The sequence below is a fragment of the Aotus nancymaae genome, unplaced genomic scaffold (genome assembly GCF_030222135.1).
Source record: "Aotus nancymaae isolate 86718 unplaced genomic scaffold, 86718_ANA_hifiasm-v0.15.2.pri h1tg000067l, whole genome shotgun sequence".
NCBI classification, from domain to species: Eukaryota; Metazoa; Chordata; class Mammalia; order Primates; family Aotidae; genus Aotus; species Aotus nancymaae.
Window position 1 is genome coordinate 20,204,279 of NW_026988482.1, and position 24,961 is coordinate 20,229,239.

The 24,961-nt window shown below is 42.2% G+C and overlaps 1 long non-coding RNA gene across 2 annotated transcripts in view; it reads right to left on the reverse strand.

The window, feature by feature from the left end:
- Positions 1–24,961, reverse strand: part of LOC105729826 (uncharacterized) — a 164,629-nt gene that overhangs the window by 107,311 nt on the left and 32,357 nt on the right. For both annotated transcript variants that reach the window (XR_001110316.2, XR_010338908.1), the window contains exon 2: positions 14,293–14,438. This is a non-coding gene — a long non-coding RNA (uncharacterized LOC105729826). The remainder of the gene's footprint in view (positions 1–14,292; positions 14,439–24,961) is intronic.

A 24,961-nucleotide genomic window follows, 5' to 3' on the forward strand; every position in this document is an offset into this window, starting at 1 on the left:
GTACAGCCACTATGGAAAATTGTATGGAAGTTTCTTTAAAAACTAAAAATAGAACTATCATATTATCCAGCAACTCTACTACTGGGTATACATCCAAAAGAATGAAAATCAGTATGTCAAAGAAAAATCTGCACTCCCATGCTTATTGCAGTACTATTCACAATAGCCAAAATATAGAATCAACCCAAGTGCCCATCAATTGATAAATGGTTTTTAAAATGTGGAATATATACACAATGGAATACGTTGAGCCACAGAAAAGAATGAAATCCTGTCATTTGCAGCAACATGGATAGACCTGGAGATCATTATGTTACGTGAAATAAGTCAAGCACATAAAGGCAAATATTGCATGTTCCCACTCATGTGGGCGCTAAAAAATGTGGATCCCATGAAGACAGAGTATATAGGTGGCTATCAGAGGCCAGGAAGAATATGGGGGAGGGAGAAATGAAGAGAGGTTGATTAAATGGGCACAAATATACAGTTTGATTGAAGAAATAAGACCTAGTATTTGCTAGATCAGTAAGGTAACTATCGTTTACAATAATTTTTTTTGTATATTTGAAAGCTAGAAAAGAATAATTCAATTTTTTAAACATTCAAATAAATAAAAGACAAATATTTAAGGTGGTGGATATCCCAATTACACTGATTTGATCTTTACAAATTATATAAATGTATTAAATTATCACATACACTCTGAAAATACATAAACAATCTGCCACCAGATAATTGCTATTCTCCAGAAGTAGGTGCCATAGAGGTGCTCAACAATGATCTTTGCTGCTGGAAAACTGGGAAAACAGTTATGGCAGATCAGCATGGTGAGGGGAGTCCCTGTTGTTGAGCCCATGTATAATCTCTGCATGTGCTACTATTGCCATTTTGCTCAAGAGCCTGATCCGATGGAGGGTCAGAGGTGATTAACATCCATTGTCAGACTGTCCATCTCATTTTTTAAAGGATACTCTTTCTGAAGAGGGTCCTCTTTCTGAATATTCACATGGAACACCATATTATCATACACTTTGTACCCACTTTAAGAGACTTATTCACATACCTCTTCCCCACATTTTCTGATGCCAATCCTCCAGTATTGCTGGATCCAAATTTCTGACCAATTAGCCAAATCATTAGCTATAGCCCATGAATCATAATAAATCAATTCATCTGGCCATCTTTCTTTCCAGAAAAAGTAGATAATTCAAAGCTCGTCCCTCTGGGAGTTTTCCCCTTTTTACTGCCTTTTAAAGTCACATCTGAATGAGTCCATATAAAATTGCAGAAAATGGAAAGCCATCTGTAAGCTACACTTGACCATCTATCTCCTCAGTCAATGGTCACAGGAACTTCCTATGAGGACATGGGTGTGGGTTGAAGCAGGGGGGCACTCAACTAGAGAAGATGCACTGGAGAATGTGAACATCCTACTCATGCAACTCATCAGTGGTTTTAGAACTGCTCACACCCATCCCATATGTATTACTTTTACTTTGCCTGATTTTATGGCTTGGTATATCAGATAATATCTAGTTATTCATGGGAAGTTCAGATCTCATGGCCACTTAGTGTACGTTGATCATGCCGTCAGCCTCTACTAAAACTTAGAAGCAAACCAAGAGTTTTTTTCTCAAAAAGAAAATAGCTATTTGTGAAGATGACTTGGTTCTTCTCTTAAATTCTTGAATATGCACTGTAAGTATCCCGTGGGTACCTGCTATATGCTTCACATAGCATCTCAGTCTGCCATACACAATAAGCTAGTAATTGATTTTCTGGGTTATTAGCTCCAAGAGGAAGAGTGTCTTGCACCACAACCTGGTTTAGCTGGAGAGCTGACTCTTACCATCTTATTCTGGGCCCATGCAAAGCTGGTAGTCTTTTTAGTGACTTGGTTAATAAGTTGAAGCAACACGTTCAATTGTAGCATGTATTTCCTCCTAAAAACAAATCAACCCAATGAGCATTGTGCATCCCCACCCGTTTTTTGTTTTTTGTTTTTTTTAGACAGGGTCTTGCTCTGTCACCCAGGCTGAAATGTAGTAGTAGCTCAATCACAGCTCACTGTAGCTTCAATCTCCTGGGCTCAGGTTCTCCTCCCACCTCAGCATCCCAGGTAGAACTACAGGTGCGTGCCACCATGCCTGACTAATTTTTATTTTTTTTAGAGATGGGGTTTCACCACGTTGCCTAAGCTGGTCTCAAAACTCCTGGACTTAAGTGATCTGCCCACCTTGGCCTCCCAAAATGCTGGGATTGCAGGTGTGAGTCAGTGCACACAGCTTATTGTATCCTTTTCTTAGCATTAGGTACAACTACTTGTCTTTCACTTTAAAGGAATCATTACATTATTTCCCAGATTACTGTATACCCAGAAACTTCACCAAGGTGTCAAGACTTAGTATCTTCATGGATTTATTTCTCACCTTTGGGTAACCATGTGTCTTGCCAAGGCCTCTAGAATGCCTGCTACTTCCTGCTGTTTGGATTCTGTACGTATGATATCATCAACATGGCATATGATGTCTTGTGGGATGTTGAAATTAGCATCCCACAATTTATTACCCTAGCAAGTCAGGGTAATATTCAACTCCAGGTAATACAGAGAACACCACAAAGATATTCTTCAAGAAGACCAACCCCAAGGCACATAATCGCCAGATTTATTAGGGTTGAAATGAAGGAGAAAATACTAAGGGCAGCCAGAGAGAAAGGTCAGGTTACCCATAAAGGGAAACCTATCAGACTTACAGCAGATCTCTCAGCAGAAACCCTGCAAGCCAGAAAAGAGTGGGGACCAATATTTAACATCCTTAAAGAAAAGAACTTTCAACCCAGAATTTCACATCCAGCCAAACTAAGCTTTATAAGCGAAGGAAAAATTAAATCTTTTGCGAACAAACAAGTACTTAGAGACTTCACCACCACCAGGCCTGCTTTACAAGAGCATCTGAAAGAAGCACTATACATATAAAGGAACAACCAATATCAGCCTTTCCAAAAATATATCAAAAAGCAAAGAGCATTCACACAATGAAAAATTTACACCAACTAATGGGCAAAACAGCCAGCTAGCATCAAATGCCAGTATTAAACTTCTATATATTCTAATTGGATAAAAAGCCAAAACCCATCGGTATGCTGCATCCAGACCCATCTCACATGCAACGATACACAAAGACTCAAAACAAAGAGAAGGAGGAAGATTTACCAACCAAATAGAGAGTAAAAATAAACAAATAAACAAAAAGCAGGAGATGCAATTCTCGCCTCTGATAAAGTAGACTTTAAAGCAACAAAGATCAAAAGAGGCAAAGAAGGACATTACATAATGGCAAAAGGATCAATGTAACAAGAAGAGCTGACGATTCTATAGATCAACGAGACAGAAAATTAACAAGGACATCCAGGACTTGAACTCAGACCCAGAACAAGTAAACTTAATGAACATTTATAGAACTCTCCACTTCAAATACACGAAACATACATTACCACCTCACACCTATTCCAAAAGCGACGACATAATTGGAAGTAAATCACTCCTCAGTAATTGCATAGCATTTCATAGGTTTAAATGAAATATTGGTTGGCTGCTTGTTTGTTATTTTCTTCCCTTATTCCTTCCTGTCTATATCATTAAGTATAATTATTGGTATAAAAGAGGTTTTCAATATCCATTACTAAACTGCATTCTAGCTTGGGCAAGAAAGCAATACTCCCATTCTCTCTCTCTCTTTCTCTTCCTTTTTCTTCCTCTTCTTCTTTTTTTTTCTTTCTTTCTTTTTTTCAAAAAAAGAAAGAAAGAAAGAAAGAAATTAGCAAGATTCTTGTAGGACAAATTTTGGCTCAGAGTGAGAGTTGACAGAGCCCAGAGTCAAAATGGTGAAGGTATACTGCTGTTTCTGTTAAGTGAAAGCAAACTGCCTTCAGTTTTTCCCTGCTTAGTAGAATAAAGAATTTTTTTTAACAGATGAATAGCCACAGTTCCAGAGACCATGTTTATTTGCTAAAATAAAGATCTATATTTGAACAGTAATTACAATTGTGGTCTTCCCTTAATTAAGCTTATGATAATTTTTTTTCATTATCCAAGACCCATCTTTACTCTTCATGGGTTAACATTGATTAGTTAAATAGAGGAATATGATTGAATTCAATACTCCTACATCTTCCACATCTTTGAATATCTTAAATATTAACTTTTAATTAATATTAACCCATTTCCTCATAGATGCATATTTTTTGCTTTACAGTTTTGGAATGGAAGAGAAGCTCCAGGGGCTCCCTCATGGCTCTTTCTATGATAATTGCCTTTAGTCTGGGGTCATAGAGTCAGTGTTCTACTACACAGTCAGAGTCAGGTTCTGCTTTTTGTTAACTACGTCTATTCCAGCTATTTACTCAGGAACTGAGAAGTTAGGTGCTATGTGCTAGGATATGGGTGTTTAAGATGTTAGTGGGCTGACTGAGGTGGACTAATTCTTTCTAGTCCCAAAAGACCATAGTGGACTGCTGTGTCTCTCAGAAAAGATGTTCAGTTCTCAAATGATCTGATTATCTTCCTTTCCCTAAAACACAGTTACCCTGGTCTATGGCCACAAGTCCTTTGGGAGAATGGTGATGGTGGAGGTTGAGGGGAGCTTGAAGAGATTTGGATTTTCCCATAAAATAACCTCTCTGGGACATGGAGAAATAGGAACGCTTTGACACTGTTGGTGGGAGCGTAAATTAGTTCAACCATTTTGGAAGACAATGTGGCAATTCCTTAAGGACCTAGAAATAGAAATTCCATTTGACCCAGCAATCTCATTACTGGGTATATATCCAAAGGATTATAAATTGTTCTATTATAAAGACACATGCACGAGTATGTTCATTGCAGTACCGTTTACAATAGCAAAGACCTGGAACCAACCCAAATGCCCATCGATGATAGACCAGACAAGGACAATGTGGCACATATACACCATGGAATACTATGCAGCCATAAAAAATGATGAGTTCGTGTCTTTTGTAGGGACATGGATGAATCTGGAAACCATCATTCTCAGCAAACTGACACAAGAACAGAAAATCAAACACTGCATGTTCTCGCTCATAGGCTGGTGTTGAACAATGAGAACACATGGACACAAGGAGGGGAGCATCACACAATGGGGTCTGCTGGGGGGACTAGGGGAGGGACAGTGCGGGGTAGGGAGTTGGGGAGGGATAACATGGGGAGAAATGCCAGATATAGGTGACGGGGATGGAGGCAGTAAACCACATTGCCATGCATGTACCTATGCAACAATCCTGCATGATCTGCACATGTATCCCAGAACCTAAAGTGCAATAAAAATATATTACATATGTTTATATATAAAACATATATATATATAAATATAAATACACACACACACACATAGACACACACACACACACACACATATATATGTATATATAAAAGTAACCTCTCTGGGTGATATCATTATAGGGCCTCAAGCAAGGCAAGAAGAGCCTCTTCAAACAGGGAGGAAGGGATACTTCCCAACAAGAGCAGATATAGAGCTTGGCAGCTTTCTCACTGAGCTGCCAGTGCCATTGGAAGAAGGCAGTTTCTCCCAGGCTATATATAAGATTTAATGAACATAGCTCTGACATTATCATGTTATCAAGGAGCCCAGGGGTTTTTAAGTAACTCAGATCTGGAAACTGTTCTGGTGCCTCCAGTTAAGCTCTAACTGATCAAACTAGAGATTTGTGGTTATAAGGATTGAGTAGGACCATAGGTAGATGCCAATCTATTTCAGTCCTAAGAATCCTGTGCTCAATTAGCTACTCCAAAAAGCTCTGGGTTAGGCTATTCTGAGTGCCACCCCAACTTCTCTGCTGATTGCTGTGACCCCAAAGCATCTTCTGGAAGCTGGGTACCACCTCTTGGTGCAGCCATCTCTGTACCCTTTCACCCCTTCCTCCTGCCCTGCTTCCATACCAAGGAACCCATTTTAATGCAGTCTCTCCCACTAGCACACTCCACATGCATGTAAGAGCTACAACAGCACCTCTCAAACATTGTTTCCTTCCCTATCAATGTAATTCTCGATATTTTGGCAAAGAGAGTGTCTTCAGAGCCCTTTCCAGAGACACTGTTAGGGAAGGGTAAGTAGATCTCATAGAATTAATCTAGTTCTAGATTTATCTCATTCCTCTACATTAGAGCTTCATAACCTTGGATACACATTTTAATCACCTGGGGAGTTTTGAAAAGATACCAATGATCTGGCCCTGTCCATGGATATTCTAATTTAATTGGTCTGGGGTGAGACTTTGGCATCAGTATGTTGAAAAGCTTAGATGATTCTAACGTGTAGCCAGGTTTGAGACATGCTGTTCTACATTACATCATGGAATTCCGAAACTTCATTTTACGTTGGTTGCCATTGGATTCAGGATTAAGTCAACCAATCAATTAGAGTAATTAGAACTGCAACCACCAGCTCAAAATAGCATATTAAATACAGAATCTCTCTGGCCAGAGCACTTCTTCTACTGATAAATTTGGCCCTAACTAAATTATGTTCCCTCCTCCTTGGTCTAGAATCTTTAGAATCTATTTTAAACACATTAGACATATACTCCTCTATGATTCTTTCTGGCACAAACTTGCAAATTCTTGGAATTCTTTTAATATAGATGCCCCTTCTTCCCAGGATAGACTTTGCATTTGGCCCCTGTGACTGCTGGGGTCTGATATTGCTTATAGGTCAAAAGACAGTGATGGTGGCAGGGTGTGAGGGAAACCTGCAGAGATTTGACTTTCCCAAGCTAAATAACTTGTATAAGTGTGACATTAGAGAGGCTCAAGCAAGGCAGGCAGAGCCTCTTCAAACAGGGAAGGAGGGGACAGTGTTCTGACAAAAGTGGATTGGTGGGGCAAGGTGTCGCTCATTGAGCTGCCCAATGCAGCCGGGAACAGTTTATCCTCATGGGTCTGGAATTTCTCACACTTATGTATTCAGTGACAGCAATATTAAAATCTCCCTGAGCTTTGCCTTCAATGAGCACTTCATCCCAGGTGACCCTGGGAAACAGCTGAATTCAGTTTTCGAGACTTGGACAGCTGGGGTTCCATTCCTTAATGCTAGCTGAAGCTTCAGCCCTGCCCATTCCACCTGGGTCAGATCACCAACCCCACATTCCTCCCCAAGGTTCTAGGTTTGGCAATGACTTCTAGTCCCAGTTTCTGGATTGTCAGGTGTCTGATGTTGATATGGTTTGGCTGTGTCCCCACCCATATCTCTCATCTTGTAGCTCCCATAATTCTCATGCGTTGTGGGAGTGACCCAATGGGAGATAAATGAATCATGGGGGTGGGTCTTTTCCCTGCTGTTCTCCTGATAGTGGATAAGTCTCACAAGATCCAATGGTTTTAAAAATGGGAGTTTCCCTGCACAAGCTCTCGGTCTTTTCCCTGCTGTTCTCCTGATAGTGGATAAGTCTCACAAGATCCAATGGTTTTAAAAATGGGAGTTTCCCTGCACAAGCTCTCTTCTCTTGTCTGCCACCATATGAGACATGCCTTTTACCTTCCGCCACAATTGTGAGACCTCTCCAGCCATGTGGAACTGTAAATCCATTAAATCTCTTTTTCTTCCAAGTCTCAGGTATGTCTTTATCAGCAGCATGAAAATGGATTAATACAGATGGTGAGAAGGTAAATCTGACTAGGTAGAGAAGGAATTTATTAAGAACACATTACAATAGCTCACAGAAGTGTTGTAAGGCTAGAGAATCATGCTCAAGGCTAAGCTTTCAGAATCATACTGCAGAACTGACCTAATGAGGATGCTGCCACCTCTGGCTCTAGAGGACCCTCCTTTCCCAGGCTGCTTCTCCCCCAAGAAGTGACTTTGCACACACTGCTGACCCTGAAAGCCAGATGCCTCTGCCACCACCCTGTGGAAGGTTCTGGATGCAGTCTCCTGTGAGATGCTCATTTCCGAAATCAGATCTCACACAGGCAAGTCTGAGCACTGGCATGTAGGTCACAGGCCTGTGTCTCAGTAGCAAAGGACACTGGGGAGCCGAGTTTTCTGGGTTCTACCCTGAACAAGTGAAATTCATAAGGCTAGTAGATGAGATTTATTTCAAGGAATTGGCTTGTGAGATTGTGGAGGCTGGCATGTTTGAAATCCTTGAGGCAGTCCAGCAAGCTGAAAACTCAGGCAGGAGTTAATGTTGTACTCCTGAGGCAGAAACTTTTTTTCCTCAGAGAAACTTCAGTTTTGCTCTTAAGGCCTTTCAACTGGTTGGGCGAGGCTCATCCACATGATCCAAGAGGCTCTCCTCTATGTAATTGTAGATATGAACAATGTCTGCAGAATTCCTGCAAAGCAACAGCTAGGGTAGTGTTTGACTGAATAACTGGGTACTATAGCCTGGCCTAGTGGACACACAAACCCAACCAACACAGCTGGTTATTTCCCAAAGTTAACAGTGGTGTTCAAAAGGTACTGTGAAGCCAGAAGGCACATCAAATGTTTACAGCACACCCCAAACTCACTACTACAGATGATGAGGATGACATGATGATTACTACTGCCACTTTGGCAACAAAATTCATTGAGCTCCTACCATGCAGCACAGGCTTATCATATTAATATCTCATGTAATCCTTATGATAACCGTAGAAAGCAGTGATGATTACTTCTTTGTTATTATTAAGAAATCTGAGGCTCAGAAAGCTTAGTTCATGATCACAGTGCAAGCGGAGTAGAGAAAATGAAATCCATTCTGCCAAATTCAAAAGCCCATTATTCTCTCCTCCACATGCTGCCTCTTCAATTGTCATGTGAAACCTCTTGAGAAATTTAGCCAATGCTCAATACCTGTACTTAGGAGGGGAGGAAGAAAATCATTTAAAGTTTCTTAGTCTTTATTGAAGATGTGTGTCACCCAGAGAGATTGTTAGAGCACAGACCCCTGGGCTCCTCCAGCGGAGATTTTGGTCTACAGGGTCAGAGGAGGGACCTGAGATTCTGCATTTTAAGCAGATTGCCCAGATGATGCTGATGCTGCTAGTTTGGGGCCAATGCTTGAGTAGCACCGTGTTAAAGAAACCCCTATGCGATGCAAGCATCTCTCCCCAGTGAAATCTTTAACGGCAACATCTATAAATAGCTGGCAGGCTGACTAGAGTGTACCTCTCCTTTCTTGCCTACGGCTGACAATGAAATGATCAGAAGTCAGGGGAGTGATCAAGGAAGAAGAGAAGCAACAAAAACGGCCTGCTAATCTCTTGTCAAAGAAGAGATGGCTGTCAGAGAGAAAAAAGCCAGATTTCAGTTTGTGAGCCCTTCTGCAAGCCTACAAGCACCCCGGCCCTTGCTCTGAGGGATCCTTGCTAAATGAACAGTTGAGATAGCACCATATTCCCCACTGAGAAGACGCGAGGCAGAAGGTCAATTCTCAGAGAAAAGAGAATGGTCTCAATATAAGTGGGGCCTGTAGCTGTCTCACTTACAAACAGTAAGAGCCCCTGAAGTAATGCCCAAGCACACACTAATGATATGTGAGGTGACCCTGTTGCTTTTTCCTGGAGGCTTACTAGAATAGGGAATTTAAGAAATACTCTACTAGGGAATTTAAGAAATTCCCTTACTAGAATAGGGAATTTAAGAGAAAGGGGTAAGAGTTCCAGTTCAATCACTTAAACTAAAAACCATCTCTGAACCTCAGTTTTGTCACCTGTAAGATGGTATAATACAACTGTCTACTTTATAGGGAAAGGCTTCAGTGAGTGATTGCAAAATTTTATATTGCTTTGCATCTTTCTCTGTCTCATTTCCCTTATTTTTAGCAAAATGCAATTGTTACTATAATCGGGCATAAATTGTATGGAGGAACAAGGATTTCAATAGTCCGAACTTGATCAAATACCCGGGTGAATCCTAGATAAGACATCAAGAAGAAGGATTTCTTAGCTTAAGTGCTCTCAAAAGCAGAGCCTGAAACAGAGGTTAAACTACTGACACTAATTGCCTAAGAAGTGTCAAGCCCGGGTGGTGAGAGTGAGGAAGGGGTACGAAAAGATGCAGAACGGCATACTGCAACACGTTACCACACTGGATACCACCGCATGGCAAGCTGAGAAGCGGCAGAGTGGGTGGCTTACAGGCGTGTCTGCTCAGCACATGGGACTTTTCCAAAAAACCAAAACCAAAAAAAAAAAAAAAAAAAAAAGGACAAGGGAGAGCTGCCCTTGTTACAGTGTAGTCCCTGGAATGGAGAAAGGAGTGTGGGTTGATCTGTTTGGTTCAACATCACCTGTTCTCCTTGGTCAGAATTCACCTCACAGGGAGCTATTTCTTGCTGCTAAAGAAAAATAAAAATGGAAGCCACAATTTAGATAAAACGCAAGACCAACTATCCATAGCTGCATAGCCAAAACTGAAGTCATCCTGATTTCCCCTACACGATAGCTGTAAATATAAATGGAACACAAAACATAAGCTTTACATCCTTGTCAGCATGATACAGTGAAATCGGCTGTAGACAAATCAGCTTAAAAAGTTCTACTTGCCCTAAAAAGAATGTTAATGTAAAACAGCCGCTCAGAAAAAAGGTAAAAAATACTTCCTTCTTTATACTTTATAAACTGTGATGTAACTGCTGAAAGAACGGCTTCCTATCACATTTAGTTCAAAATCTCCCAGCTTAAGAACTGTTCTTTTGCATGCACAAGAAAACACTTGATCTGATTTTATTTTTATCTTTTTGAGATAGAGTCTCACTCTGTTGCCCAGGCGTGCAGTGGCATGATCTCAGCTCACTGTAACCTCTGCCTCCCGGGTTCAAGCAATTCTCCTGCCTCAGCCTCCCAAGTAGCTGGGATTACAGGCACGCACCACTATGCGCAGCTAATTTTTGTATTTTTAGTAGAGACAGGATTTCACCATGTTGGCCAGGCTGATCTCGAACTCCTGACCTCACATGATCCACCTGCCTCGGCCTCCCAAAGTGCTGGAATTACCAGCATGAGCCACCGCAGCTGGCCTGATTTTATTTTTGATCCCCACATTTCTTCACTACCCATTGGCAGCCACCCAGGGAACCCCACGCTTCTTTCAAGTCTGAAAGTGGAGAGTGACCCAGTACAGTGGAGGTTGGGCTGTTGACCAAAGGACAGAAGGAAGAAGGCAACAGAGGGAACTTGAGAAGGCTTACAAAGGTCTCTGTGGGAAAAAATGGACTTATGTCTATTTTTAAGAATTTACTCAGATTATACCAACAAGCTTTTTCTCAGTCAATGGGCTGAAGGCTCAAAGGAGTATAACCTAGTCCATACTCTAGGCCAAACATGCTGGCCTCAGGTCCCTGCACATGAAAGCTCAGGACTAGAAAATCGAAAGTATTGCTTAAAGGAAATGCAATGGCCAGGCTCTCCAATGTCATCCTCATAATTGTTAGGGATGCCATGCTTCTAATATATATATATACACATATATATACATACATACATATACATATGCACCCTTGATCTGAATAATGAATGACTCTAAGGGGCAGTGCCCTGTCGTGGCTGCTCTGAGTGCACACATCTCAGTCTTCGGTAGAAGCTTATAATTAAATGGGAAGAGCCTCTGGGTCCTGACTGATATTGGCCATTTGTATAACAAAGTCAGAGCACACCAATGCAAATACCCTACACCATGTGTCATAATTTTGCTTTGCCATCTGTATTACTTTCCTTGGGCTGCTATAACAAGTTACAGGGTGGCTTAAACAACAGGACTTTATTTTCTCACAGTTGTGGAGACTAAAAGTCTCAGATTCCAGTGTTGGTCTCCAATGAGGGCTCTCTTCCTGGCTTGCAGACAGCTGCCTTCTTGCTATATGTTATTAATGACTTTGTCTCAATGTAGGGTGGGGATAGGAGTCTCTCTGGTGTCTCTTCTTATAACATTAATCCTATTGCATTTGGGCCTCACTCTTATGACCTCATTTAACTTTAATTACTTTCTTTCTTGTTTTTTTTGAGACAGAGTCTTGCTCTGTTACCCAGGCTGGAGTGCAATGGTGCGATCTCGGCTCACTGCAACCTCTGCCTCCCCAGTTCAAGCAATTCTCCTGCCTCGGCCTCCGGAGTAGCTGGGATTACAGGCGCCCACCACACCTGGCTAATTTTTGCATTTTTAGTAGAGACGGGGTTGCACCATGCCAGTCAGGCTGGTTTTGACCTCCTGACCTCAGGTGATCCACCCGCCTCGGCCTCCCAAAGTGCTGCGATTATAGGCATGAGCCACCATGCCTGGCCAACTTTAATTACTTTCTTAGAGGCCATCTCCAAACATGGCCACACTAGGGGTTAGAGCTTCAACATATAAATTTTGAGGGGACACAAATGCTCAGTCCAGAACACCATCCATGGAAATTAGAGTAGATGACTATTAACAGATGTACCAACTGATAGTTATTCCACAAAGCCCATCAGCAATGAAAGAATTTCAAACATAGGAAGGGCCTATATAAAGCACACATGCCACTGGTTTCTCATCCCTTGCCTAAGGCAAACGCTGCTAATCAATCACAGTATTTCTTTTACTGAGCCAGGATGCAGCCTTACAATCCTTAACACAGAGCTTCAGGCAGCCACTACTAATTGACTGGGGTTGGCTTCTACATTGGCAAATTTTCAGGTATAAGTGAGAGAAATACAACATATGCTGTCTTAAGCATAGAGGGGACTTTATTGGCTCACATAGCTAGAAACTCAAATGGTGGGATCAGTGCCTAAAATGGTACCATTAAACGTCTTACCTCTGGTGGCAAAAATGGTTAACAGCAGCTTCTGGCTTTACCAGTTGAGCAACATCACCAGAAAAAGAGTCTCTCTCACAATTATTCTGATAACATTCCTGGGGCTTGCTTTTCAACTGGCCTGGCTCAGGGCTGGCCACCTTGGGTCACGTGCATAGCCCGAAGCAATTAAATGGTCGGGGGATGCAGCCACACATTTGAGCTGTTGGCCCACGAGGATTAGTTCTGCTTGAGCCAACAACTAATCAAGTTTGCAGGATGAGTTTCCAAAGGAAATGTGAAAATTCCAGAAGGAGTGTAATGGGGCCTGACCAGCCTAAACGACTGTAGGGGAGAAAACGTGAGTTTTTTCCTTCTTTTGAAAGGTTCTTAGTTGAGACATTCTCCCCAAAATAAAAGTCAAATTAACAAAAGAAAAACTAACAGAAGTCTATTCAAGTGTATTATATTCATCATATGAGAGAGGCCTGCCTCAGTTCAAAAGTATTTTTCTCTTAAGCCAGTGGTTTAGGGGTCTTATTTAAATAGTATTTTAACAAAGAGCCATACATCTTATATAGGGACAAGACAAAGAAGCGAGTATCTGCAGGAAAATGTGGGAAGGTGAACTGATGGGAAGAGTGAAGTCTGCTCCCGGATTCTCCAGCACTGCTGTCTCAGCTCTATTTTGAGCTGCTAAAAGCAAAGAGGAGGAGGGGCGCGTGCTCCTGTGTTTTGACCTTTTACCTTTAACTAAAATCCCCAGCATTTTAGAGAGGAATATTTTGGTTTCCTTCCCAACAGAGTCTAGAAGCTGGCTAGGTGCCATCACTGGGGCTGCAGCCCTCTGAAAAGCCTGGGTCACAACACAACAGGGACCACAGAGGGAACCCAGACCTGCTGCATACACACTGGGACTCAGAGAGTTCCCATGCCACTCTGCCACCCCTACCACGTTTAACCCATCAGCTTCTACGTGAGGCCTCCACCAAGCCTTTATCTCAGATGCTTTTCATCACCCCTGCTCTCAACATAGTAAAGGTGGAGTCGAGTATGCACCTTCTCCCCAAACTTCTTATTTCTATATCTCTGTTGATTTCTTTATTTTATCCATGAACCTCCATAATAATATCAAAATGATAACTAAACATTAAAACCAGGGTTCCAATTAAGACTGTATTCAGTGTTTAATTGGACCCTTAGCCGGGCTCATCCAGAGACTGCTAAAAGTCCACCAAGTCAATGGAAAAAAAGAAGCTGAACAAACTTATTAACCTCTCAAAACAGGACATTTCAATACAAATAGACTTAGTGTCATTAGTCTGTGAAAAAGCTAAAGAACTCGCATATAAATCTCTTCAGATCTGGAAATTGTGGGTATTACGGTTCAATACAGCAGAAGTATCACAAATCAGCAGGTACTACAATTGTATGCTTTTATCTTACGTACACATGAAGCCTAACCTGCCTATCAGATACTTTGCAACAAGCTCTAGAAAGCCTACTCACCTCCCTGATTGAACTATCTTCAGGTACGTGCAGCTGCAGCTCTTGAAAATGCTTGGCTGTCCCAGGGAAGAACGCAGATGGACCTCTCGGAGCAATTTGATGAACGTTTACGTTCCTATGATGTGCAAAGCTTTGTGCTTGGTGCTCTAGGAAAAAAAAATTTTTTTTAAGTAAGTTCCTACTCTTTTGGGACTCACACTCTTGCTCATAGCTTGTCTATAGAGGACTCCAAAATTTAAGATGGTTTTAGAAGCAGGCACACCTGGGTTCAAATTCTAGCTCTGTCATATACTAATTTTATGACCTTCATAAAATTACTCTATGCATTGGTTTATTTATTTTTTAAAATTTTTATTATTTAATAAAATATTATATAAAATTTTAATATTTATTATTTATAGTAAATACCTCAGATGCTTTTCATTGCCCCTTCGATAAAATATATTAAATATATTATTTATAGTAAATATTTAATATTTACTCCACCTAGGGTGGAATGCAGTGGTGCCATCTCAGCTCACTGCAACCTCTGCTTCCCAAGTTCAAGTGATTCTCCTGCTTTAGCCTTCCAAGTAGCTGGGATTACAGGCACACACCACCATGTCTGGGTGATTTTTGCATTTTTAGTAGGGACAGGGTTTCGCTATGTTGGCCAGGCTGGTCTGAAACTCCTGATCTCAAGTGATCCACCCGCCTCAGCCTCCCAAAATGCTGGGATTACAGGCATTAGCCACCTCACCCAGCCAGGTTTATTTATAAAGTGGGAATATTAATAGTAACTATGTTTTGAGATTACTATGAAAATGAAATGAATGTTAACATATGGAAGCTTCTTAGGAGAGTCGATAACACATGGTAAGTTCTTGTTAATTAGTTGCTATAATTAGTAACATTGTTGTTTTGTAATTAGTATCATCAAAATTACTAGCCCTACTTCCTTGTAGCTCAAAGAATAATGACAGAAAAGGATTGAGAGTTGTGATGGGTTCCTGTGAAGAAGGTGAAAAATTGGTGCAGGATTATATGAGATTTATGTATCAGCTGTTAGGTTCACAACACCAAATTAACATAAAATTAAAAAGTCCTTCCTAAGATATAGTGAAGAATCCAGGAACTTCAGTGATTGCCTCAAGTAGACATCCATTGTTTTGTCTATCCAGAACAGTACTCTCTCTCTTCCTCTGGGAAAGGCCCTATCTTCTATTTTAACCAAGTGGCTTGATTGGGGACTGCCTGGGCAACAGAGCGAGTATATATATATCAGAGATATGTACCTTTTGAAACAAGGTCTCGCTCCGTTGCCCAGTTTGGAGTGCAGTGGTGCAATCTTAGCTCACTGTAGCCTCAATCACCCAGGCTTGTGATTCTTCCACCTCAGCCTCCCAAGTAGCTGGGATCATAGCCACCATGCCTGGATAATTTTTAAATTTTTTGTAGAGATGACCTTTCACTATGTTGCCCAGGCTGGTCTCGAACTCCTGAGCTCAAGCATTCCTACCACCTCAACCTCCCAAAGTGCCGGGATTATAGGCATGTGCCACTGTGCCCAGCCAGGAGCTGCCACATTGAGACATGACTCAACTTCCCTGACCAGAGTGATTGGTGTGAGTTGGGCATCAGGCCCAATCTGAGTCAATAGGATGACTTGTGGGATTTTGTTTTGTTTTTTGAAACGGAGTCTCGCTCTGTCATCCAGACTGGAGTGGAGTGGTGCCATCTTGGCTCACTGCAACCTCCGCCTCCCAGGTTCAAGTGAGTCTCCTGCCTCAGCCTCTTGAGTAGCTGGGACTACAGGCACGCACCACCACACCTGGCTAATTTTTTGTATTTTAGTAGAGATGGGGTTTCACTGTGTTGCCCAGGCTGGTCTCGAACTCCTGAGCTCAGGCAATCTGCCAGCCTTGGCCTCCTAAAGTGCTAGGATTACAAGTGTGAGCCACCGTGCCTGGCCAACTTGCAGGATTTTTGGCACTGGAGAGAGAAAGAGTTGGAGTTTGTCTCTAGAGATACAGTTGAAGGATACGCCAACAGCCCACTTCCATATATGAGGGGCAGTAGGAACTGCAGAAAGATTGCAGAGGTAGAGAGAGATCTGCAGGACTCACATCATATTTCTCTATCTGCTAAGGCAGCAGGATGTGTATGAAATCAATCAATTATGAGTCTGAAAACAAGAAAGAAAAACACGGAATTTACATAGATCCATGATTATAGTTAATCTATGTGAATATGATCAACTTAATTCTAGTGCATAGTCTTTACACTTGATCTCAGCCAAAAGGCTGAGAAGCAATGTGCACAAAGTCTTTAAAAAAAATAAAAGATTGGGAGGCCGAGGCGGGTGGATCATGAGGTCAAGAGATCGAGACCATCCTGGTCAACATGGTGAAACCCCGTCTCTACTAATACAAAAAAATTAGCTGGGCACGGTGGCGCGTGTCTGTAATCCCAGCTACTCAGGAGGCTGAGGCAGGAGAATTGCCTGAACCCAGGAGGCGGAGATTGCGGTGAGCCGAGATCGCGCCATTGCACTCCAGCCTGGGTATCAAGAGCGAAACTCCGTCTCAAAAAAAAAAAAATAAATAAATAAAAAAATAAAAGAGAGAGAAAGAAAGGGAAATTTCTGACGTGTACTATGCCTCTCTCTCAACTTCCCTTTTTGTTTTCTCAATCTCTTCTCTTTTATCCCTATAAGTCTTTATTTCAAGTCCCCAGTCTACAGCCCCAAAATTCCCCTCAAGCAATTCCACTCTTGTCATTGAGCTGAGAGTTTCTCTATGGTAGGAATTAGAAGGTTGCAGTCTTTATGGCAGGTGGGGAACAGGAATGAGGTAGCTTAATCTGAGACACTATTAAGTGCAGCAACATATGTGTAATGGAAATACTAGATGGAGAGAAAAAAAGAAAACTTATTTGAAGAAATAATGGCTGAAACCTTCCCAAATTTGATGAAAAACATCCAAGACACTCAATAAACTCCAACGGAGTATAAGCAAGGAAATCCACATCATAGACATGCATCTAGACAAGCTACATGCTTGTTTCATAAGTGTGGGGTTAGGAGCTTTTTTTGGTGTGGCCTAGACTGGTGTTGATTACTTCCAGACATTGCCTCTCCCCCTTGGTGCTGCATGCCAAAGGGGAAAAGGCATTGCTTCTCTCAGGCTCTGGTGTTTTGTAAATGTGGGCACCTTGGGATTTGCCTAGAAATGAATTGATGTCCTCTGGCCTCCGTAGTAAAGATGATGGTGGATACTCTGATTCCATTCTAATCTCCCGACCCATAAGAGCCACAGGGGATTTTCTTACAAGTTATCCATGAAGCAAACAACCTACTGAGGCAAGCATTGACCTCGTTCTTCACAGAGGCAAGTCCAGTCTCAATATGAGGACAGTCTCTTCCTGCCATGAGCATGACTGTCATATCCTCGGTATAATTGTGCCAAGGAACATTTGACTTTCTCTGCCCCTATGAGTTGCCAAAGTGACTGCAAATGGCCTCTGTGTCAGCCACCTGCATGGGTGGTACCAGCACGGATTAGCATCTTCTTGATTCCAGTTCATTCTGACACAGTAGCTGATGCATAGGAGATGCACTATATACATACCTATCCCCTTCAACACTCTTCTTACTATGATGATGTTGCACTGGTCCCATAGAATAACTATTTTCCCCATCATCTCTTTCTCTCATTATTTTCTGCCTTCCCTCTTCTTTTGTTTCTGACATCACCTTTGTAGTCTGACCTCTTCTTTGTGGTCTTTGTATAGCCCTTGTAATTATGAAATGTATGAGCTTTTTCGTGATAAATTCTTGAGAAATTCCTACCAGAGAAGAACAAGAAATTTAAAGTCTCCCCTCCTCATCTTATCAAGGAGCCGGAGTGCTGTTTACATCAGTAGAGTTGCAATCAGAAAGCACTAAACAGCCCATATTAATGCTCCAAACAGCTTCTGTGTGGGTGGGCAAGGCAATTAAAAGCTAGACATGCTCAAGTCTTTAATCGGATGTCTAGGTGATAAAAATGCTGTCAACACATCTAAGGAGGATTATGCAAGCTTTTGTTGAAACAACACAGTTCTTATGTCCGCAAAGGAAACTCTCATCTTTTCATCAAGTCTAGTGTCAAACAGACTATTAATGGAAGCAGGCAGAGGAACAGGGAGCAAGCAAAGACAGCAGGTGGCTTTGTGTTTAAAGGACAGCCAACGAGATGCCCACTTAAACTGAGATTATGCTGCAGAACTTTAAAAAACTAATCTCTAAATATCTAGATGGAAAAAGAGGAGAGTTGTTTTAGGATGTCTCCAAAGGTGTCCTTCAAACATTTGAAGGATTCTTCAATGCTATCAGCCTGCCTCTTGGAATCACTCATTGTCATTGCCATTAAATTTTTGTTGAGCCTCTTTTATGTACCAGGAATGTTGTTATGAGCTTCATGCATACCATCTCACTTTTCACAATAGTGGGCACTATTAGGTCCATTTTGTAGATGTCAAGATTGGGTCTTCCAAAAATTATGAAGAATAACCAAAGTTATACAATTTCCAGAGGCAGGATTCGAATCCCTTCCCAGTAGCCAACTGGCAACTCTCACACCCCAGCTTCCTAGAGCAGAGACCTTTTCTGAATAGATTAGGTAGCCAGTGGACATTAGCAGATCCCATCCACCCTGGTTCTGGACTGCAGAGGATCCATACTGAGTGGTGGCAGCAGCTGAGTGCCAGCATCAGTTTCTGCCTCCACCCCCAATTCCTGCATCATAGGGAGGACCTGAGTAAGACATCTGGTGAAAAATAAGTTCTTCAATTCTCATCCCACCCTCTATTGGGCAGAGGTTCTTTCCAGTGGAGGGTTGAGGCAAGTCTCAAAGACTGGCAACACTCTGCCCTACTAAGGGATTTGACTTTAATTGGATCAGACTGTAGAATGTTTTACATCCTACAGCATCCTTAAAAGCAATAGAGCAATCAGATAGCAATTTGTAGAGGTGAACAACTGGGTGTGATCTCAATAGATACAGACCAATGTTAAGTTTAATGGAGTGGTCAGAGAAACAGACAATCAAAGAGAGTCCAGTTAAAACCAGAGTCACCTGTGGTGATCAAGAAGATTAAGTGCATGCCCAAGACTGTGCCCCTTAAAGAGCAATAGCAGAGACTGCACACTGCAGGAGAAGTAGACTTCATTCAACCAGTGCAGCCAGGTCACTAAATTTTTCTTTAATTCGACTCAGCTCCAGGTAAAGTCAAAAGTGATAGACGTGATTTTTTAAAGGAACCAAATAAAAACTTTAGATTAAAAGTACAATAACCTAAATGAAAAATTCTCTAGCAGGAATCAACAATAAATTTGAGCTGGCAGAAGAATGAAACAGTTAACTTGAATATAGATTGATAGAGATTGATTATACAATATAAAAAGAATAAGAATAAAGAAAAATGAACAGAGTCTCAGGAAAACATGAGGCACTATTAAGTGCACCATGTGTGTAATAGAAATACTAGATGGAAGAAGAAAAAAGAAGAAAACCTGTTTGAAGAAATAATGGCTGAAACCTTCCCAAATTTGATGGAAAACATCTAAGAAACTCAATAAACTTCAAGTGGAATATACACAAGGAAATCCACATCATAATCAAATGTTGAAAGACAAAGACAAAGAGAAAATCTTGAATACTGCAAGAGAAAATAACTCATCTGCATAACTCCGGTAAGATTATTAGCTGCATTATCGTCAGAAATAACAGAGGCCAGAGGCAGTAGAATGACATACTCAAAATGCTAAAAGAAAACAAAACTGCTAACCAAGAATTGCATACCCAGCAAAATTATCTTTTCAAAAATGAAGGAAAAAAAGGCAAAATAAAAATATTCCCAGGTGAACAAAAACTGAGAGAATTTGTTGTTGCTAGCAGACCTACCTTACAAGAAATATTACAGGTAGTTCTTCAGGCTGAAAGCAAGTTATCCCAGGCCGAAATTAAAATTTACACACACAGAAAAGAGTGCTGGTAAAGGTAATTATGCGAGTAATTTCATATATTCTAAAAAACAAAATGTTTACATAATTGCACTGTTAGGTCTATTACATATAGAAATACATTTGACGATAACAGCACAAAGGAAGCAGGTGGAGAATGAAGCTATATTAGAATAAGGAAATGATACTAGATGGTAACTCAAATACACAGGAAGAAATTAAGAGAATCAGAATGGTAAATAAGATTAATATAACAAACTCTACAAAGATATATTTGTTTTCCTCTCAGCTCCTTTAAAAGACATAAAACTATATAAAGTAATATTTATAATGAAGTATTACAGAGTTTGTAACATACATAGACATATTTGTATAACTATAGTAATATATAAAAGGGTAAGGAGAAAATAGAGCAAATATAGCTATGTAGGAATAGAGTATCTATGTATCACTGGAATTAATAAATATGAAACAGATTCTAATAAGCTGAGGTGTATACTATAAGCCATACAGCAACTCATAAGAAAATAACTTATAAGACTTGTTAAAAATCATTAAAGGAATTCAAATGTTACACTAGAAATGATCCACTTAATGCAAAAGAAGGCTGGTCTCAAACTCTTGACCTCAGGTGATCCACCTGCCTCGGCCTCCCAAAGTGCTGGATTACAGGCATGAGCCACCGCACCTGGCCTAAAACATTGTGCAGCTTCACGCCAAGATTGTGCCACTGCACTTCAGCCTGGGTGACAGAGCGGGACTTTGTCTCAAAAAAAAATTATCCCCAAAATTAGTAGCTTAAAATACCCAGTATTTATTGTTGCTCCTGAGTCCATGGGTCAGCTGCATGGTTCTACAAATCTGGACTTGTATGGCTAATCTCAGCCTGACTTGCTCAAGTGTTCTGCAGTCAGCAGGCAGGTCTGCTGGGGAGTGGCTGACCTATGACAGTCTCATTCACTCCTCTGGTGTTGACTGGCTGTCGGTTGGGTGGTGGGGAAGATGGCTCCGTGATCCTCCAGCAGGCTATCCTGAGCTTCTGCACGTGGTGGTGGCAGAGTTGAAAAGGCAAGAGCAAAGCATACAAGGTTCTTGAGGCCCAGGCTTGGAACTCACACGTCATCACTTCTGATATATTCTATCGACCAAAGCAAGTCATGGGCCAGAGCAGATTGAAGGTGTAGAGAAACAGCCTCCCACATCTTGCTGGGACAAGCTGCAAATATGGCAGCCATTTGCGAACTCTACCACAGACTTCAATGCAGAAAAATGCTGTGCATTCCCAGAACCCAGGACAGCAGGGTGTTTGTGGGAACAGTGAGAGACCTGAGAACTGTGGCTGTGAATGTCCAAAGTCTCTCTGTAATTGACTCTCTCCTTTAACCACTGAATGCCCAGAATGGGCAGCTGCCAACAGAGCCCTGACAGAGGGAGGGGCAAAAGGAACAGTTTCTCCCACTCCCCTCCCACCCTGGAAGGGAGGAATATTTTATAACTGGCAAGTTTTAGAATCACTGATGCATGTGATTTTTAAAAAGCAGACCAACTTTTAGTCTTATTTCCCTTTGTAATTCTCTACAGACAATGCACCTGTTATGGCCTGCTCCCAAGGCAGACTCCCCTCCCACTGCCCCTCCCTTGGGATGCCACTGCCAGAGTCAGATCCAATGTCCTGATGGAGCCATGCCTGGGGAGCTAGTATTGGGGAAAATGAAGGGTTTGTTTCCCCTGCATAGTGAGAGACACATAGACTCAACACTTTGTCCATAGACCACCGATTACAATTGCATAGGCCCATTCCAAAAAGCTCAGTTGGATACTGCCTACCTATACGACAGATACTACTGTCTCTGTTTTCATGGATGAGAAAACAGAGGGCCAGAGAGGCCCCGGGACTTACCCAAGGGCATCCAGCTAGGAAAAAAAGAAGCCTGACGTTTGACTATGGAGTGAGCAACTCCATGGAAAGGATAAAGTTTCTGTACCATGGAGCATTTGAGGAGAGAAGAGCCCTGTTGATCTGGTTTTATGAGAGGGGGTATGATGCTGACTTGTTACTGTGGGAAACCTGGCCTGAGGCAGGGGAAGGCTGGTGTCTAACAACCAGCTCTGGAGGGAGTGGTAGCCCTGGGTTATAGTTTGCTGATTACTGTGGTGTAAATACCATGGCCCATTTCAAGCTGTCAGCATGATGCAGCTGAATAGAGCCAGGAAGAAATGCACATGTGGGCTCTCCTGAGCTGGCACAAGCTGGCTCCAGTGCACTGTGGCCAAGGGGTGTGCATTAAGAAGTGTGAGCCAGACATACTAGTTGGAATGAAGTGATTCTGCAGGTAGACAGAGGCCACTGGCTGGTTCAGAATGCTCAGGAGTCTCTTTGCTGGCTGCACCAGCCTATGGCTTCCTTGCCAAGGCCCTTCTGAAGAGCTTGAGCCATTTGGTGGTAAGGAATCCTGGCAGGGTATAGGGGGAAGGAGTTGAGAACTTCTTTCTTACAGTCTATCTCAGAAAGGAAAGCATCTACAACCTTGACAAGATGGTGTTTGAGTTTCAACATGACCATAAGGGCTCTGTTGGGCAGACAGAAGAGCCAGAGGAGGATGAGTTTCCTGACCATCAGGACCTGGTGGTGTTAGCACTAGGGAACATATTAGAGTCACGCAGCACCAAAGTGTTTTACTGGTGGCGAATCTGTACTGGTCTGCAGCAACCTCAATTTTTGCCTCCTTCAGAGAAAGAATTCAACTGAGGGGCACAAGGTAGAAGGAGAGACGAGGCAAGTTCTAGAGCAGGAGTGAAAGTTTATTATTAAAAAGCTTTAGAGCAGAAATGAAAAGAAATAAAGTATGCTTGAAAGAGCGCCAAGTGGGCAGCTTGAGAGATCAACCTTTGACTTGGGGGTTTTAGTTGTTGGCATGCTTCCAGGGCCTTGCTTGCCTTCTGCCTCTGATTTTTCCCTTGGGGTGGGCTATCTGCCTGCACAATAGCCTGTTGGCCCTTGCGAGGGGCCACAAGTATAATGTGTTTACTGGAGTTGTACGCATGCTCACTTGTGACATTCTTCCCTTACCAATCTAGCATTCCTAGATGAAGGTCATATACCAGTTAAATTCTGTCATTCTGCTTCTTAGTGTACATGCATGAGTGCACTCACCTAACTCCTGAAATCTTATCAGGAAGCGACTGATCACCAGTTTCAGGTGTTTCTGTTTATCAGAAGACTGCCTTTCCCTGGCACTGGCTGCAATCAATTATTATTTTAGAAAGACAGTTAAGGCCAGGTGCAGTGGTTCATGCTGGTAATCCCAGCACTTTGGGAGGCCAAGGCAGGTGGATCACTTGAGGTCAGGAGCTCAAGACCAGCCTGACCAACATGGTGAAACCTCGTCTCTACTAAAAATACAAAAAAATTCAGCTGGGCATGGTGAAACCTCGTCTCTACTAAAAATACAAAAAAATTCAGCTGGGTGTGGTAGTGGGCACCTGTAATACCAGCTACTTGGGAGGCTGAGGCAGGAGAATCGCTTGAACCCGGGAAGCAGAGATTGCAGTGAGCCGAGATCCTGCCATTGTACTCCAGCCTGGGCAACAAGAGCAAAACTCTATCTTGGAAGGGAAGGGGAGGGGAGGGGGAAGGGGAAAGGGGAAAGAGAAGGGGAAAGGAAGTTAACAAACTGCCTATCACTTGATGGTCACCTGACATTCCTGGTTGTTGGTGGTGGGGCTCTCCTGTCCCACTCATGTCTGACCAGCTACCTACTGTAACAGTGGGACAGGTGGCTGGGAAGGCAGAGAGAAGGGAACGGGGCTTCTGTTTTAACTGTGTTTTCTAAGACTCTGAATTTGTTTGTTTGACATCCTTTCATCACTGGGCCAATTACTCTATTTTCTTATTTTCTGTCTTCTTGATGCTCTGGCATTTCTGACCTTGCTGAGAAAGACTGCTCCTCTCAAGTCTAGCCAGTTATTAATAGCAAAGGGCTCCCTAGAGCATGCCTTTCATATGTAAACTAACCAAGCCTGACCCTGGATTTATTCCCCCTGCCCTACATCAACCCAGGGCCCAGTCAATATCAGACATTAGGGACAGCCCCTGTGTCCCAAAGCTATCCAAAATCATTTACTCGTAAATTCACAGCTTACTCTATCCCGCCTTGTCTTTCCCACAGAAACCCCAATAAAGGCTCTGGCCCAGGCTTTTCCCTTTATGATCTGCTTTTGACTCAAGGGTTCTCTAACTCAAGAGTTAATTAGGCAGTTCTGGGCATAATGAGGGCATGTGCAAGTTTCATCCACAAGGAAAGGTGGTCTGTGGAGCTACCACGACTAAGAGTTCTGCCACAGTTCCAGGATGGACCTAGGTCAGGGCAGCAGAGGGCGTTCTTCCCCCAGCCCCATGAAAAACAGGTATTAATGTGTTGGGGTTAGGGCAGGGTCCAGGTGAATCTTCTTCAATGTAGGTTTAGCCATGCAGCTTTACCTGAAGGCATGCAGCCCTGCTTTGTCTGGGAGGGTGTGACTCCTGGCTCAGCAGGGAGCGGATCCTCAGGGCCTGGGAGCACAGCAGACATTTAGAGGCATGATTCCAGGAGGGATTTTGAAGGAGGAATCACAGGAGCTGGGGCTTTGTTGACTCCGCCATTTGGCCTAAGTCATCCTCCCTCCCTCCATTTTCTTGCAAGTCCT